Consider the following 16,994-nt stretch of genomic DNA (forward strand, 5'->3'; position numbering starts at 1 on the left):
ATTTTTACACATTTGTTCATGCATGCTAAAACATGATTGAACATCCACAGAGAAACCTGTAATTGAGGTGTCACCACAGTCTATAGTAAAGTGAAATCAATGGCAGAAAGATTAAAGAATGTGGTCAGTAATGCAATTAAGTGCACGTACAGATGAAGTATAGATGAACTGTCCATAACTAAAACTTTATGGTTTCCGGCATCCTTCAAAATATCTTTGTTTTCAACAACAAAAAAAGAGGGTATAGTTAGTAGACTGTCCAAATAAAGTGTAACAGCTCTCCTCTAGTCACTTTGGAGAGAAAAAAATGTCTGTCAAATCGAATTTATAAATACAAATATTGTGTGGTGTATAGTCATTTGGTAGCATGTTATCGTCTGATACCCCCACAATGCTTTGCAAGTAAAAAGTAATATTTATATAGCGCCTCATTAAAACAGCAACATGCTTTACAATTAATTAAAGTGCAATAAAAGCATGAGTGTGCTATATTTTAGCTGAGATGAGGTAAAGATGAACTGCCCATCCGTCTGTTGTACATGGCTAATTAAACTGATGAACACCTTGGCAGTACTTTGTGTGTGTCTGTGCAGAAATAAAGGCCAAATAAGTTCTGCATGCATTTACTGTACTCTAGTGTATGGTGTACTTGTTGTATGTGTACGCATGTGTGTTTCTGTACACTTATTGTAAAGTTACTTGTGTCTGCCCAGCAGGAACTCATTAGTGAGCAGTCGTTGTTGTTCCTCTGATTAGCTGTGTGTGTGTGTGTGTGTGTGTGTGTGTGTGTGTGTGTGTGTGTGTGTTCATGTCTATGCTCATATGTTTTATTATGTTGCTAAGCTATTGTCCCCTTTTGTGACTGACTGAGCAAAAACATGAGTCCTGAAAAGTCGACTCAAAAACAGTCCGCTTTTTTAGAGTGAATTCAATAAACAACTGCTCCACTTTAAGCATATTTCACTGCAAATACCTGTATTACCTTTTACAGAAGTCTAAGAAATTACATAAAAAAACTGATAATAGAACAGAAAGTAATGAAATGGAAGGCAATATTAGCATGGATTTGTGAAATGATTTTTTACTACCTCTGTGGTACTTTGTGGTGTTTTGTTTCACTTTAAAACCTTCAATAAAACTTCAGACTATTACAATTGCAAATATGCTCTTTAAATATCAAAATTAACGCCAATTTGACAACCCCCCAATGGCTAACTTTAGCTTTTTCCTGTTAGGTTTCATATGGTACTTCTTACCATAAATTGTATAAAAATTCAATTAAATATTAAAGTGCCTGAGCACGACCAAAACATATTAATGAAAGCCTGATATAATCTTTCACAGACAAAAAAGTCTACTTACCTTGAAACACAGTCACATTTAAAAGGTCATGTATAACAAGAACGAGGCACATCATTCAGAGTGAATTTCCTTTTGTCTCTGTTGAGATTTGAGAATGCCGATTGAAAATCCAGATCAGTGTAAAAGCCGACCTCACAGCTCGACATATTTGTTAATATAAGTTATGACTTAACGCACAGCTAATGATTTAATGAAAAACAACAGTAAAGGCAGTGCGAACGGAATGCTGACAAGAGAGGAACGAGAGAAGCTAAGCAGATATTTACACAGGGTTTTAAGACAGACTGGCATTAACCTGAGCGACTGTGAGGCCGCTTATGGGCAGCAAAATGTAATAGAGGTCCAGGTCCACCAAGGCCCAGACAAGTGTGGACTGAGCCAAATGTAAAAGAATTAAAAAACTTTCACATGAAACTAGAAAAAAGTGGTTACAAAAGTGTTGATGCAATGTCAAAATGCAATTTTATAAATGAAACAATGAATCACCAACACATTTTCCTTTCGCTCTGGCTCTCAGACTTTTTCCTTTCTCATTTGTTCAACACCAGCCAATACATGATGTTGTGTTAAGTGACTATTAGTAATTAAATGCTAGAGTAGTGCTGCAGTAACAGTAAGCCTGAGGCATAACAGCATTACAACTATTAAAATAACATCTGTAGGGTAATTCTGATGGTTACAGAAGTCTTCATTTCCCTCCCTCTGACTGGAACTTCATTTTGTCTTAGAAAAGAAGCATGCCAGTGTTTGTTTAACAGGAGGTGGCCATTTGTGATGGTTTTAACATACAGTCTATAGTGCACACTGGGTTTTGCCATCGAAGACCAATTTCTGGAATCGTAGAGAACGCTAAACGAAGTGGTAAACTGACAGAGCGGGTCAGCGATGCTGAGGCACATAGTGCGAAAGAGGTTGCCAATCTATCGCTACAGACCTCCAAACTTCATGTGGCCTTTCGGATTAGCTCAAGAACGGAGCGCAGAGAGCTTCATGGAATGGGTTTACATGTACGAGCAGCTGCATCTAAGCCATACATCACCAAGTACAATGCAAAGTGTTGGATGCAGTGGTGTAAAGCACACCGCCACTGGACTCTAGAGCTGCGGAGACAGTGTTCTCTGGAGTGTGAAATCACGCTTCTCCATCTGGAAATCTGATGGACCAGTCTGGATTTGGGGGTTGCCTGAGAACGGTACTTGTCTGACTTTCATTGGGCCAAGTGTAAATTGCTTGAGGGGGAGGGCATTATGGTGTGGGGTTGTTTTTCAGGAGCTGGGCTTGTCCTCTTAGTTCCAGTGAAAGGAACTCTGAATGCTTCAGCATACCAAGACATTTTGGACAATTCTATGCTCCCAACTTTGTGGGAACAGTTTGGAGCTGGTCCCTTCCTCTTCCCTTCAAGGTCCATAAAGACATGGATGGTGTGGATGAACTTCTCGCCCAACATCAGTGTGTGACCTCATGAATGCGCTTCTGTAAGACTGGTCAAACATTCCCATAAACACACTCCTAAACCTTGTGGACATCCTTCCCAGAAGAGTCAAAGCTGATATAACTACAAAGGGTGGGTCGACCTCATATTGAACCCTATGGATTAGGAATGGATGTCACTTAAGTTCATATGCTGAGAGTCAAGGCAGGTGAGCGAATACTTTTGGTAAAATAGTGTATACATATTGATTATATGTCAATGTAATGAATGTAATAATACAAATATATTCATATAAAATTATATATAAACCACATTAACCAAAAATGTTTTGAAATATTGTGACTGTATAATTTTTTTTATATAATTGTATACTATGTAATTATAATTATTATATTATTTAATTGTGAAAACATTCAGACCATGATGGCATAATAGTTTCCATCCATTTTGCCATTGTAAAAATGCATTAAAAATGTTCACTTTTTGCCTTTTGCTAATAGAATGTTGTATGGTAAAATACAATTAGGCTCTACCCTGAGCCAGTTCCATACATAATATTGTATCATAATATCAAATTCTATATAGTCCTCAGTTGTTTCTGTCTGTGGGAAAATGTAGCTGTCAGCCTGTTTTTTACTAGGACACTTCTCTGTCAGACAGCAGATGGATCTTTCTGAATCATCACTTTCACTCACACACACACACAACACACACACACACGCACACGCGCACATACGTGATACCAATGTAAGTTTTGAAAGCCTTCATTACTGTCATTACAGTCATTCATAAAAGCATATGCTCTGTAAGATAAATGTTCAGAGAGTCGAATAAGTCATATTGTTATGAGGCATACTCATATTGTCATATTGTGTGTGGTTATGAGGCATATGCTTAACCTTTCTCAAAAGGCAAGCACGGCAGCCGCCAAGCATAGCGGCATAAACACTAGTTTCAGTGCAGTAGACACATCTACCTGCATCAAGCACCCTTGACACCTTTTCAGGACCAGCGCCAGGTGCTTGGCTTCTCCTCTGAAGCTCTCTCATCAGCTGGGACTGATTTGCAATCAAGCACCTGAAGAAGAGCACTTCTGTCTCACTCTCTGCTCTGCTTTTGAGCAGGGGCCCGTCTGACCTCTAGCTGGAAAGATCTCAGCACCTAGCTTGCCTACGATGACTGGTAGGTTTGAGCCACGCAAAATTGAAAGCTGAATAAATAAGCTTCCGTTGATGCATGCTTGGTTAGGTAAGACCATATTTAGCTGGGATTTGAAAATCTGGAATCTGAGGATTGCTAAATAAATTAAAAATAAAATAAATAAATAATAATCTAAATATTAAAATCACATGTAATTTTGGTTTGGATATATTTACGTGTAAGAAATTTACTGAATATCTTCATGGAGCTTGATCCTAATGAGTTTTGGCATGAAAGAAAAATCAATAATTTAGTATTTTTGGCTATTAACTGCAAATATACCCATGCTACTTGAGACTGGTTTTGTGGTCCAGGGCGACATATAATAATAATAATAACTAGAAAGTACATTTCTGAAGAAAATGTGGTGAGTGGTGCTTGCCGTGGCAAAACTCGCTTTCGAATGCTAGGTTTAAAGCAAACCTGGGTCTGCACTCTGCAGAGCACCAGCATGGAAAAGTACGGTTGAGATGGAGCCATCTAAACAATAGTCAGACCAAGGAGTAATATCACGAGATCTCATAAAAGCCAGCTATTTACACACCCTGCATTGTTAGTTTTGCATGAAAAGAAAAAAAGAATGTTGTATATACGCTTTTAAAAATGTAATTTAGTTTTTTTTAATATGGCACCAGAAAGAATTTAAGGGGTTTACAAAATTTTTGCCATTTGTCAGTGTGAATCAAAAGAGCCCAGTTTTTAGATGAACTGCTTATATTTTCAGCTTTTAGCATAAATAAATATATTTAGATTTTAAAATAAATTTAAGCTGTATCTCCTAAGATACCTATTACAACCAAGATTTGTTTTGTGCAGTTTATGTAATGACCTCCCAGACGTAATAACATTTTTGTTTTAATACTGAGATATATATATCGCTTTGTGAAATGGTTTGAGAGGATAGCGGAGGTCACCTTTCTGCAATACAAAAAAAAAAAAAAAAAGTGATTTTTCTCTGGAATCTCTACCATGTGTTCTGGAGAAGGCCAATATGAACAAAGCCAGAAAGTTACACTGAAGTTAAGTGTTTGTTCAATTTTAAGGTTAAGTTAAAAGTTTTCTTATTGGATTTGCAGACACTGTGATCTTAAATTAGATCAATAGTAAATACCCATATCTAATTTGAAAAATTATTAGAATTTTTTTTTTTTTACACAAAATGTAGTCTTCATTTATACAAGTGTAAAACCTTCTTACTGTACGATACAATAAAGACAAACAGACTGGATTTGCCAATTCACCTAAAATGTTTATTAAAAATGTACAAAAGCACCTGTTGTCAAATCTCGCCCCCACCAAACCTGGACAATCCTCACATTACATTACATTACATTCATTTTACCTTCTTAATATTTAGAATAATAAACAAATTATGCAATATGGCCTAAATAAGATTAATTTGGTCATCCAATTATAAGATGAAGGAAGTTGATCAAGTCTTGGACTCGTCAGACAGGCTGGATATCCTGTGGTAGAAGAAGCAAAACAGATGTAATACCATTAGTCAAATGATTCTTTTTGACTCCACAATAAATTATGAAGAGAAATGATAAGAAAAAAACACAGGTCTTATTATTTCAAGATTTTTTTGTTCTGAAACAATCTTACACTAATAAAATGGAGAGCTTGCAAGTAGTATTTATAAACGTATTGCTTCATATTAATGGGATCAATGCAAAGAAAAATTTATTTGATCAAAACATTTGTCTTTCTAACTTCATAAACAATTTTAATCTTATGCTTACTCCAGATCCTGGTGTGCAGGTTCTCATCGTGTTTTTACACGCTTTATCTTCTCAGGCTTTCGGTCTTCATCTTCACAATTGCTGAAAAACGTCAAAACCAAAAACAGATTAAGATTAGCATCTTCCTAAAAATTTGGTTGTTTCGTGCAATAGTACAGTGATTGTACAGTAAATGTTTAAACACTTAGCTTTTTTCGACAAATGTTGCAGTCACATCCAGTCTTGGACAGGACTGCTAGTGTGTCTAAACCCTTCCTGAAACTTTACAGAAAAGCACATTAATGACAGAATAATAGTGAACAACATACAATACATTTAGTACAGATTTTCAATCAAATTCAAAGGTAAAACACCTATTATACCAGTGTCTTAATACCATCTCTGTCTACATGTTAGTGTTGTTACTCACTGCCTCCCTGGCTGCTGCTGCACTAATTCTCACTGTCTGTTGTTGGTGCTGCTGCCTCTACTGTCCAGTGTCCTTCCTGAAGCTGCCAGTCTACTCCTATCTTCATTCTTCGTGTTGCTGTAGCTGCTGCTCTACTTTCCCTGCAACATAAAACCCTCACTCCGACCATATATCCCACCAGAACTCGATCATACGCGCCAACCCGGTGGCTAAGGCTGTTCTAGCCCCACTGGCACCGTTAAGGCATGCTCAGGGCCCCGGTTCCGTATGACATAACACCAAAACACAACCATACGCGCCAACCCGGTGGCTAAGGCTGTTCTAGCCCCACTGGCACCGTTAATGCATGCTCAGTGCCCCGGTTCCGTGCTGACAATCACTGCAATATACAAAACACAACAACAACAACAACAACAACAAAAAATCATCTACATAAAGCGCAATACACAGTACACAGGATTGTGGTAACTGTGGTAGCTCTGTAACACACCTGATTGGAGGCAAAGGTCCGGATTTGAAATATAGATGTGGTCAAGCAGTGTGTGCTTTCCTGTTGTCGCTGTTCCAATTAGTTATGTGTATCCTCGAGCTTCAAAAACTCCAAAATAGGTTGTTTTCTTCCAGCTTGTAGAAGGTCCTCATTGAAGTCTCCACAGATGATGGTGAGATCGTGTGCAAGGTCCATATAATCCAGCACACTTTTTAGGTTGTTCAAGAAATCTTGAACATTATATTGTGGTGGCCTCATACACAGCTACAATTGCTGCTTTTATTGGAGAATCTAGTTTAGTTAGAACAAACTCCAGATCAGTCACATCTTGTATATTGTTGCCTGGACTGCGTTGGAATGTGCTCCTGCAATATATTGCGACTCCACCTCCCTTTTTCCTTCCGATTTCTTGATGTGTCGAGTAAGAGACGTGCCGGTTCCGTGTAAACAAGTTGTATCCTTTCCAATTGGAGATCTGAAACACATGATCCGGTCAGGTGCGTTTCCAGAAACAAAGAAGATCCGCCAGTCGCAGCTCATGGTGGCATCGGATATCCTCAATGTGAGATGCCAGTCCTTCAGTGTTGTGATGTATGATGGTAAGTGTACGTTCCCTTACATGCTGTAGAAGTGGCATGATGTCTTCGACTTTGCTCTTCTCATGCTTTGCAAAGAGGCCGTGATTTCTGGATCCGCATATATCTTCTTCTCGTCAAACTGTAGAACGTAATCCATGCAGAGAGGTTGTTCTGCTAAGGGCAACGTAGGCCATTCCCGCTCAAAAATCTTCTTCAAAGACACAACTGCAGACTGCATTGTCATGCCTTGAACTTTGTGGGCTGTGCAGGCATAAGCTTCAGCTTGATGGGAAACTGTCGATTTAACCATTCCTTTCCTCAGATTCTCTTCAGATCTCTCAATGTAAACTAGGGCGCCTTCTTCACCTGCTTTCACCTTTTGCGATGTTTCTGACCGCACTTGGATTGTCGAGTTGAAGTCCTAACATTTTTACTGTGGCGATTCCATCTTTCGTTCGTGGTGACGATATTTGCAATTGTGCCAAAACATCCATTGACGATTCCATCCTCTACATCCAGATTCCTGGTTACCATCACACGAACTCCCACGGCGACTTGAATTGTGTCGAGCAAGTCTTCTTTTTCCAGTGACAGGTCTGTTTATTCGCCTTCATCCTTCCTGTTTTGGGGTCTTTCCTGTAGTCTTCGGCATCAGATGTTATGATGTCAGTGAAAAGGGGCTTGTACGGTCTCCGTATTGTACTTGTGAACTTCTTTGTTGGTGGCAAATATGTGCAGAGAATCACGCTGGCAGTCTCCTGGCTTCTTCACAGCCTGCAGTAATAAAGCTCTATCATCTTCTCTCAGAGCTTCAGACTTCTGCTTCACTCGTAGTCTGTTCAACAGCTGAGCAAAAGCAAGGTCTTCTTTCTGGCGCATGATCTCTGTGAGGGTGACGATTTGAAAATTGTCCTTCCAGAAGTCCAGCACGTCCTCTCATATACGCATGAGCGGTTTGGCTTTACTTAGTGGAGGGAGTTGATAGAAATCTCTACTACAAGGCAAGAGATACCTCCAAAAGGTTTCTTGTTGCCTTTGATCTGCTGAAATCTCCAGTTTACGTAAAGTAAACAGGTCCTGAAATCATGGAGACTTCATCAATGATAAGAATCTCCACATTGCGTAGTCCTGCTCTGACTTCATCTAGGCGCTCCCAAGTCCTTGATAAGGCGGCTTCAGACTCCTTGGCAGTTTTAAAAGGGAATGCAGCGTTTTACCAGATATGTTGAATGCTGCCGTTCCAGTAAATGCAGACAACAGCACCACAGGCACCGAGAGATCCCCTTCTTCCTGGAGTCGAGTAGTTGTCGCAGAAATCTTGGTTGCTTCCGAGTATATGCACTTGATGACGGTGATTTCCCACAGCCAGCACCGCCTGACAAAAAGTAAAAACTGCCCTGGATTGTGACCCCACACAAGCTTCTGACACCACTGTCGAACGGTGTAAAAATGGCTGCCTGCGTCTCATTTAAACTCCTAAACATCTTCCTCACAAATTCGGCAGTCATTTGAGGTGCCTCTATCTGTGGTACGACTCCGTCTCCATCTTCACGAAGAATCTGGTACTCCGGGACATCTTCTTGTTCATCCTCTTCTTGTAGGTCGGCGTCTTGTTCTGCAACGCACTCAAGCGTTCGGCATCAATCTCAGGTGCAAAAGCACCCCAAGCATTCTCAGCTGGTCCTTCCCGCTGCAGCTGTTCACATGCTTCGTCCGAATTTTTGCTGTGCTTTTCAAACTTTGTTTCTTGTGCTTTAACTATGCCACAGACAGGCATCAGGAGACCAGGATGTGCCAGGAGTTCCACATATGCACTTTCGTGAAACTCCTGATACGTTGGATAGCGCTGAGGTTTCAGTTGCGTGTTGACGCGATGTGGCACGTAAAGTTTTACCAAAGTTCCGTAAACTTTTCTGGTTGCTTCTCCTTTGAAAGCGAGCATACCCTTATAACTGCAGCCTTACCAACAGTCCTCTTCTGAATGAATCCCATATTGTTGAGGAGTGGGTGGACATTCTTTCCTTTAGTTTGCTGACCATACACAACACGGTATTTTGACACGAAGTCTGCAAGGCACATCATTTCAAACTCCAGTGTTTGAGGCCTTGCTCTGTATTTATCTATCATCCCCGACATCCAGACATCCTCTGAATCAGGATCTTTGTTGTGTAGGACACTGAGAGGCAAACTCATCTTCAGGGCATCGCCATCCGTCGGTATAAACACAACAGCCTCCGTGAACACTTTTTCAGTGGTAAGCTGCATGTTCTGTACCACAGACTCCTGAGCGCTCACTTGCCTGTGTTTGGAGTAGGCCTGCATGATTTGCTTCATTTCATCCTCTTCGTCTACATTGGTTTGCCGAACACTCTTGATGATGGTCTTCAAGAAATCACTCATTTCGTGTTCTGGCTTGGAAATGTAGGAAAGCATATACATGATGCAGCAGAAAGAGTCAAGAACAAACTGAATGTCCATGTTGGCATTCCATGCCCTCAGCAAATCTGGGTTGTATCCATTCACCCAAGCCTCCTTTGATCACGCTTCCAGCAAAATCACGCTTGAAGTGGATAGTGCCTCAGCGTTTTCATAGTAGTCTTTCTCGGAAAGATTACATTTCATCAGCAAATCTGAGAAGCTGTCAAAGGAGGCCTGAGGATCATTTAACAGATCCCACACTGGCTTGAGTTTTGTCCTGGCTTCTCTGATTGCTTTGCGCACCGCATCTCGCCTTGCCTTCTTTTGGTCTTCCTCGTTTTTGTTCTTCTTGTGGGTCTTCATTTTCATCTTGGATGGGTCGTGGACGGGTGATTGTGGTGCCTGACATGGGTAGTTTAGGAAACCCGTGATCTGCACAACATCTTTCCTTTTTGCATGATTTGGAGTGATTCCTGCTGTGAAGTTGAACTTCGTGACAATTTTATGAAGCTCGGGATCGTGGTAGAGTCCGCAACTGGCAGGTTATGTAGCGATCAATGAAGTCACACACTTTTTGGTCAGAATCATTTTCAAATTCCGTGCCCCCTTTACCCAGGCCAGCAGATGAATGTGTGTGGCTTCCTCTGGCTTGAAACTCGACTCGATAAAAATAATCCTCGACTTCCCGATGGGTTGAGCACGTGACAAAAGCAGATGGGTCATTAACGCATCCACTCGTTTCTCAAACATCCGCATGACGGTGACGGGGTTACTTGAAGGATTTCACATTTTGTCGCGTCAGTCAAGCTCTGAAAAGTCAACCTCTTCACCTTGCTGAGCCTTGATTGCCGTTATAACTTCTGGCCATCGCATTTCGGCTGCACTGAATGTGCAAAAAAATAGGTGTCCCCAACTGTCTGATCATGGCCTGTAGATCTCTCAACGTTTTCTCCCAATAAGATGGAGAGCCTCTCAGGGGTTGCATGAATCTTGTGGCGTCCACGGCTGTGGACCAGTCTTCGACCTCAAGATCATCCTGAAGAAGCTTGTTGGAGATTCTCCGTCCGTCTTTTTGTAACAGGTTTGCCTTTTAGCATCTGGATAGACATGCTGTTTCTAGCCATGTGCGTCTCAGTGACAAACTGTGCAAAGAAGAGATAACTCTGGTCTTTGGCAAAACGAGTATCCACGCAGAACAATCTAGCATTGAAATACATGCTTGGTGATAATGCAACTTTTCGTGCCTCATCGATTGTGTTCTGTCCAGTGGAAAACTGTACAGGGAAAGCCATGGCTTCCAGTTTTGGAACCTTGAAAAATCCAACTGGCTTTTTCCCTTGAGCAGGTGCGATGCTGAAGATTCCATCGCCAAATGCGATATTAAGTCCTGCCCAATGTCAAGTGGCTGCATGCACGTGTCCAGAGTGAGCCCAGGCCTGAGTTCATCCTTTTCTTCTGTGCTAACACTCTGGTCACCTTGTTCAGAGACATCGACTTCCTGTTTCTCCTCTGTGTCATCCATCTGATCATCATGGAGAAATTCAAATGTGGCAGCGTCATTTATCACTATGTCCTTGTACTCTGAATGCGTCGCTTTCAGTTTTGCTAACGCCGCTAGCACATTGTGCATATTCACTGTGTGGAAGTGTTGGTATCCTCTGAACTTGATGTGCCTTTTCAGCTTCACCTGAAGTAGCTGGGACTCGCTATTAGGCCTTGGCAGACAGTTGACGGTGTTCTCCACCTCAGAGGGTACACACACAACAGCACCACGCACTGATCGTTGCTGTCCTTTGGGCAATGCAACTATTTTTGCAAATGGTAAAATTTTGGCGATAAGCTGTCGTTCGAGCACATTCAATTCAAGAAGTTCCTTGAGGAATGGGAGGCAAATCAAGTTTGTTTGCCACTGCAATAGAGGGCATGGATCCTCGTTTCAGATGATTGTCACATGTGTGGCAGATCCATTCCTGTCTTCTCTCTTCTGCTGGAACCGTACAGGAAGCTGAACAGGCACTGTCACAAGCATGAACATATTTTCCAGTTAAGCAAGAGGCTGTAACATGAACATTTTTGAAGTATCGTGTTCTGTTGCACATCTTGACTTGATTTGGAAAAAGAGCCCTGTGACAGACAGTACAGATGTTAGATGGACCAAGCAGAATTTGACACCGAAATGCAGATATGGCCTTTTCCATCAAGCTGTTGGACACAGGCTGGTTTGTTGCATCTGAATTGGGTGGATCCTGGCTGAAACGAATGTATGGCCTGTATTTTCGTTTGATCCTTAATGCACATCTCAACTTATGAAGTATGTGGAATCCAGCATCAGTGAGACACTTCTGTTTCTTCTGAAGAGTGCAAAGCAGAATGTGATTGGATCTAAACTCTGAATCGCTTGCATATCTTCTGGCCATGTAGTCCTTCTTTTTGCTCTGGAAAGTAGCATTACTGTGGTACCTCCTGGCCATGTAATGCCTTCTCTTCTTCTGGAAAAGGTCATCTGTCTTGTACCTCCTGGCCACATAGTCCTTCATCTTCTTCTGGAAAAATTCATCTGTCTTGTACCTCCTGACCATATAATCCTTCATCTTCTTCTGGAAAAATTCATCTGTCTTGTACCTCCTGACCATATAATCCTTCATCTTGTTCTGAAAAGGTTCATCTGTCTTGTACCTCCTGACCATGTAATCCTTCTTCTTCTTCTGGAAAGGTTCATCCGTCTTGTACCTCCTGACCATATAGTCCTTCATCTTCTTCTGGAAAAGTTCATCCGTCTTGTAGCTCCTGACCACATAATCCTTCATCTTCTTCTGGAAAAGTTCATCTGTCTTGTACCTCCTGACCATATAATCCTTCATCTTCTTCTGGAAAACAGCATCAGTGTGGTACCTCCTAACCAAGTACTGCTTCTTTTGTTTCTGACAAAAGATCTCGATTACACTTCTTGGCGACTTCTTTTTTCTTCATTTGAATCAGACAACTGTTGGCATACCTCTTTTTCTCATATTCTCTTCTTTTTTGTTTTTGGATTTCAAAACATAGAGTATCTTTAGGTCCTGCACGCTGTTCAGCCATTTTACGCATTTGTTTTCTTCTTCTCTGCTTGCTTGTTTTGATGACACCTTGATTTTTGTCTTCGGCAATTTTGTCACCAACATTTCTTTGTGGTTCAGGCAGATATGAAGTTACTTGTGAGAGTGACTCACAAGCTGCGGATGGCATTGATAGTGCTGACTGTTGCTCCATTTCAAACGAAACAGGCATGAATTCGTAGGTACTCCGAGCACCACGATTCTGAAAAAGCTGAAGTAATCTGCTGGCCATGTCATTCAGGTCAGTGAAAGTCAACATGACTGCAGTTCCATCATCATGTGGGAATCCTTCAGCAGTTCTGGAATGTGAATCAAAATATCCATATCTTCCAGATCCATCTCTGAACACAGCAATGCACTCTGGAGCAACAATAAGCAGTGCATGGCTGACATCTGTTGACAGACACTGAAGTCTTTCATTGAGAGGAATCCACCATCCTTCCATTTCTGGAGCTCCTGTCTCTCTCAGATATCCCATCAACACTTCTGACTTTTGGACGCTGTAGGTGTGGTTAGAAGTTGTGATGCTCACAGGCACTTCATCCATGCTTAGATGATTGTGTTGGAATCTTCCTTCAGCAATAAGCTGCATTTTAATGCCGACATACAAAGCATCACCCTCCTCTAGGACTCTGTCAAGATCAGGCTGTTTGAACATGGTTCCCTCACTGTGGTACGCAAGGAATGTCAAACATACACATGTGCACTGATGATTTCGTGAGAAAACATCATACCTTGCATCACTCTGGCAATGAGACGCCTGCACAGACAGAAACCTAGATGTGTTGTCACCATCTTCGCACTGCTGTCTGTCGGGAAACTGAGGAACACCTTTACTGACGCCGTCAGTCCAGTCAGGTCTAGCTTGCTCCAACGACTCTTTTGAGCTGCCTGGGATCTCCTACCTTTCCGAGGCATCCTTCAAAAGATAAAAGACAAAATGTGAAAAAAACAAAACTGACCAAATCTATGAAACAAAATAATCCACAACATATCTGAAAACAAAAAAGTGCTCAATTTTCAAAAGACACCTCAAATGATAGATCATTTTGTTAAATTGCAGCTTTTTGCAATTTTGTAATCATATTATCAACCCTTTTCATACCTAAATGGGATGAAATTATCCAAGTTTAATATCCTAATCATCAGTTCTGCTTGGTTTTACAGTTCAAAAGTAATGTAGTCAATACACATGTAGTGAAGACACTTACTTAACAAAATGCTGAAGTGACACAACCTGCAAGATAAAGTAGCAGATTATTAAAAGTAATTAACTTATTTAAAAAAAAAAAAACAGTATGTGAACAAATTTTTTTTTTTTTTTTTGTGGATAGGTGTTAGGGGCGGGGTTGGGTGTTTGGGGAGTGGGGTGGGTGTGGGGTGGAGAACAATACAGAAGAACTGCTGCTCTGAGAAAATCCCAAACCTAGAAAAGAACAGACAAATTAGGCAACTATATATGATAATAATGTTAAAAAGAAAAAAAGGCATTGCACTATTTAGGCATTTTGCACACTAACCAGGCGTTCAACTGCAGAGAAGAATGTAGGTTGTTCTTTGAATAGATCTGCAAATCAAAACAAAATTATAGATACATCTCTACTACATAATAGAGTGGAATGCAGTAGATTAAAAAGAACTGGATGATCTATTACTTCCATTTTGAATTTTTACTTTTGTATATCCTATGATAGACTGTTTATCCAGAATGTACAATAACTTAATAGAAATGGTTCCCCACAAAATTAATATAATTTCATCACTCTCTCATCACTCTCAAAAATTACCAGAAAGGAAAAAATGACTGGGGCCTACAACATTCCTCAGCATGCTATTCAAAGGTTCTATAGTGAACACAAGTGCTATAGTGCATCAATTTACTCATTAGTTTCTTATTAGTGGTGCTTGCCTTATAAGGCAAGCACACTATTATTAATATTGCTTTTCCAACTCTTTTATAGTATATCAAAACCCAAAAATAAATTAAACTTACTGGATATTGTGCAGTGGAGAATTTGTAGTGCTCGTAATGCTGTAATTTGAAGAAAAATTAAATGTCAGACATATTGTTCTCATTTATCTTCACTAAATATGTCACAATTTCACATTTTTCTAATCTTGCAGAGTTTACTTTTAAATTGGTTTACAACCAAAACATGCAAACAAACCTCAAGAATTGCTCCAGAGATAAAGCTCAATGACCAAATCTAAACAAACAAAGAAAAGACATTTATAAATGAATGCTTCACAGCACATAACAGAGACACTTAATATAACAACAAAACTTAGGTCCATGACTTTAAGTATACCCCTAATGACCAAACTTAATTTTATTATTAATGTAAACATTGAAAATTCTGTCTATGTCCAAATATATGTTTATGGTCATTTCAAATATACTTAAAATCACAGATATTAATAGACATATGAAAAATATGTCAGGACACAGAAAACACATTAGACCAGAGCTATAACAAGGTATTGTCAACCACATCTTCACAAAACAGAGGAAACTGTAGCAATAATTATCTACATTAAGGCAAATTTTTACATTGAATAAAAATGGTAAACAGAATTATCACTGGCCACCACTGCATTTGTGTAATGTTATCATTATAATTGTCGGAATTGTGCATATTATTATTATTTTTAATAATTGACAATGGTTGTGCTACTTGCCCTAATGCTGTGTGTAAGGACCCCCACAGCATTATGCAGTAGCACAACCTTTTTCAATTATTTTTTAATAATTATTAACATAAACATGAAAGTATATCATCATTCTCATCGATCAATGCAGCCTTAGTCAACGATAAAACAAAATACAAATTTAGCTCTTTCAATACAAATTTAGCATTCGCTGCACATGAACACGCTTCAACACGTTTATCAAGCTTCGAACACTTATCAAGCTTCGAACACTTATCAAGCTTCGAACACTTATCAAGCTTCGAACACTTATCAAGCTTCGAACACTTATCAAGCTTCGAACACTTATCAAGCTTCGAACACTTTTTCCTCCCCATCCGCATTCATTACCAAAGGGACTTTATTCATTACTAAAAATAAATGAATAAATTGATAGCACAAATAGTTCACGATTCAAGCTCAATGTTGTTACTTCAATCTGCTGACTCAAAATCATTTAAACACTAGCATATTAACATTTTCTGTGGTCAAAACCAAACCGATTTACGCTCATTTAGGCTCAACGCGCCATGCGGTCGGACCTACGCCCAAGGCCAAAGTGATAAGCGCGTTACCTCAGACGGACGGTGATCTGACACGATTCGCAGTGAAAACCACTAGCATATATATATATATATATATATATATATATATATATATATATATATATATAAAAATTATCATTAGCCAAACACACAGCATTAATTAGGTCTCGCGGATTTCTAATGTCTCGCAGTCAGCGAAAGTATTTCGTAGACGGTTTATATTATACATTACTGTCCTAAAAGCACATTCAAGCAGTAAAAGATTCCATCGATCTCCAGCGGCCTAACCTTAATACCAAATATCTTCTAAAAAAAAACCTTAGAAAACGCAATCTTGCTCATCCAATATTGCGCTAATATTTCGAAGCAGCTAATGCAAACACAAACTTTACACAACAATAGTATACACCGTTTCGGCAACATATTTCATTTATTAAAATTCGTTATTAAAATGCAGAAGTTAGAATAAATAAACCAGCTGTACTTACCTCAGGAAGATTCTGGAAGATTCTGCCGACAGCCTCGCGATATGGCTGTATTACTCAGCCAATCAGCACCACGAACTTCAGCTGCGCAGCCAATAGTCATGCAGCGTTATCGTTATATCCATATATGGAAGAGAGAGCCCATGGAGACAACGACTTTTTTTTTTTTTTTTTTTCTTCTTTTCTTTTTTTTTTGCACCAAGGCGTAATTACAAACGCGTTTTGTTTAATTACTAAAATATATATTAGTTACTAAAAAGTTAAACAACGTTAATAAAATTATATCTGTCTTGTTTTTATATACATATAATACATTTAAAGAACAAAGTTACAAACAGAAAAAGTATATTTTTTAAGCTTTAAATGACAAGGAATTGGATATACTTTATGTAATATAATGACACATAAATTATAACTTATACACATTACTACAAATTACAATTTTGTAGACTTTGTTCTGTTTAACATACTAATAACATGACACAGGTAGGTGTATACAGTGCCTTGCAAAAGTATTCATACCCTTCAAATTTAGTTATGTTGCTGC

The 16,994-nt window shown here is 39.5% G+C and overlaps 1 long non-coding RNA gene across 1 annotated transcript; it reads right to left on the bottom strand.

Annotated features, from left to right (window-relative positions):
• Positions 1–14,095: 14,095 nt before the first annotated feature.
• Positions 14,096–15,041, bottom strand: LOC122348393. The gene is made up of 4 exons (XR_006251321.1): positions 14,898–15,041; positions 14,723–14,761; positions 14,250–14,296; positions 14,096–14,155 (listed from the first exon to the last, which is right to left on the bottom strand). It is a non-coding gene; the product is annotated as an uncharacterized LOC122348393 (long non-coding RNA).
• Between the last annotated feature and the right edge of the window lie 1,953 nt (positions 15,042–16,994).

The sequence above is a fragment of the Puntigrus tetrazona genome, chromosome 7, assembly GCF_018831695.1.
Source record: "Puntigrus tetrazona isolate hp1 chromosome 7, ASM1883169v1, whole genome shotgun sequence".
NCBI classification, from domain to species: domain Eukaryota; kingdom Metazoa; phylum Chordata; class Actinopteri; order Cypriniformes; family Cyprinidae; genus Puntigrus; species Puntigrus tetrazona.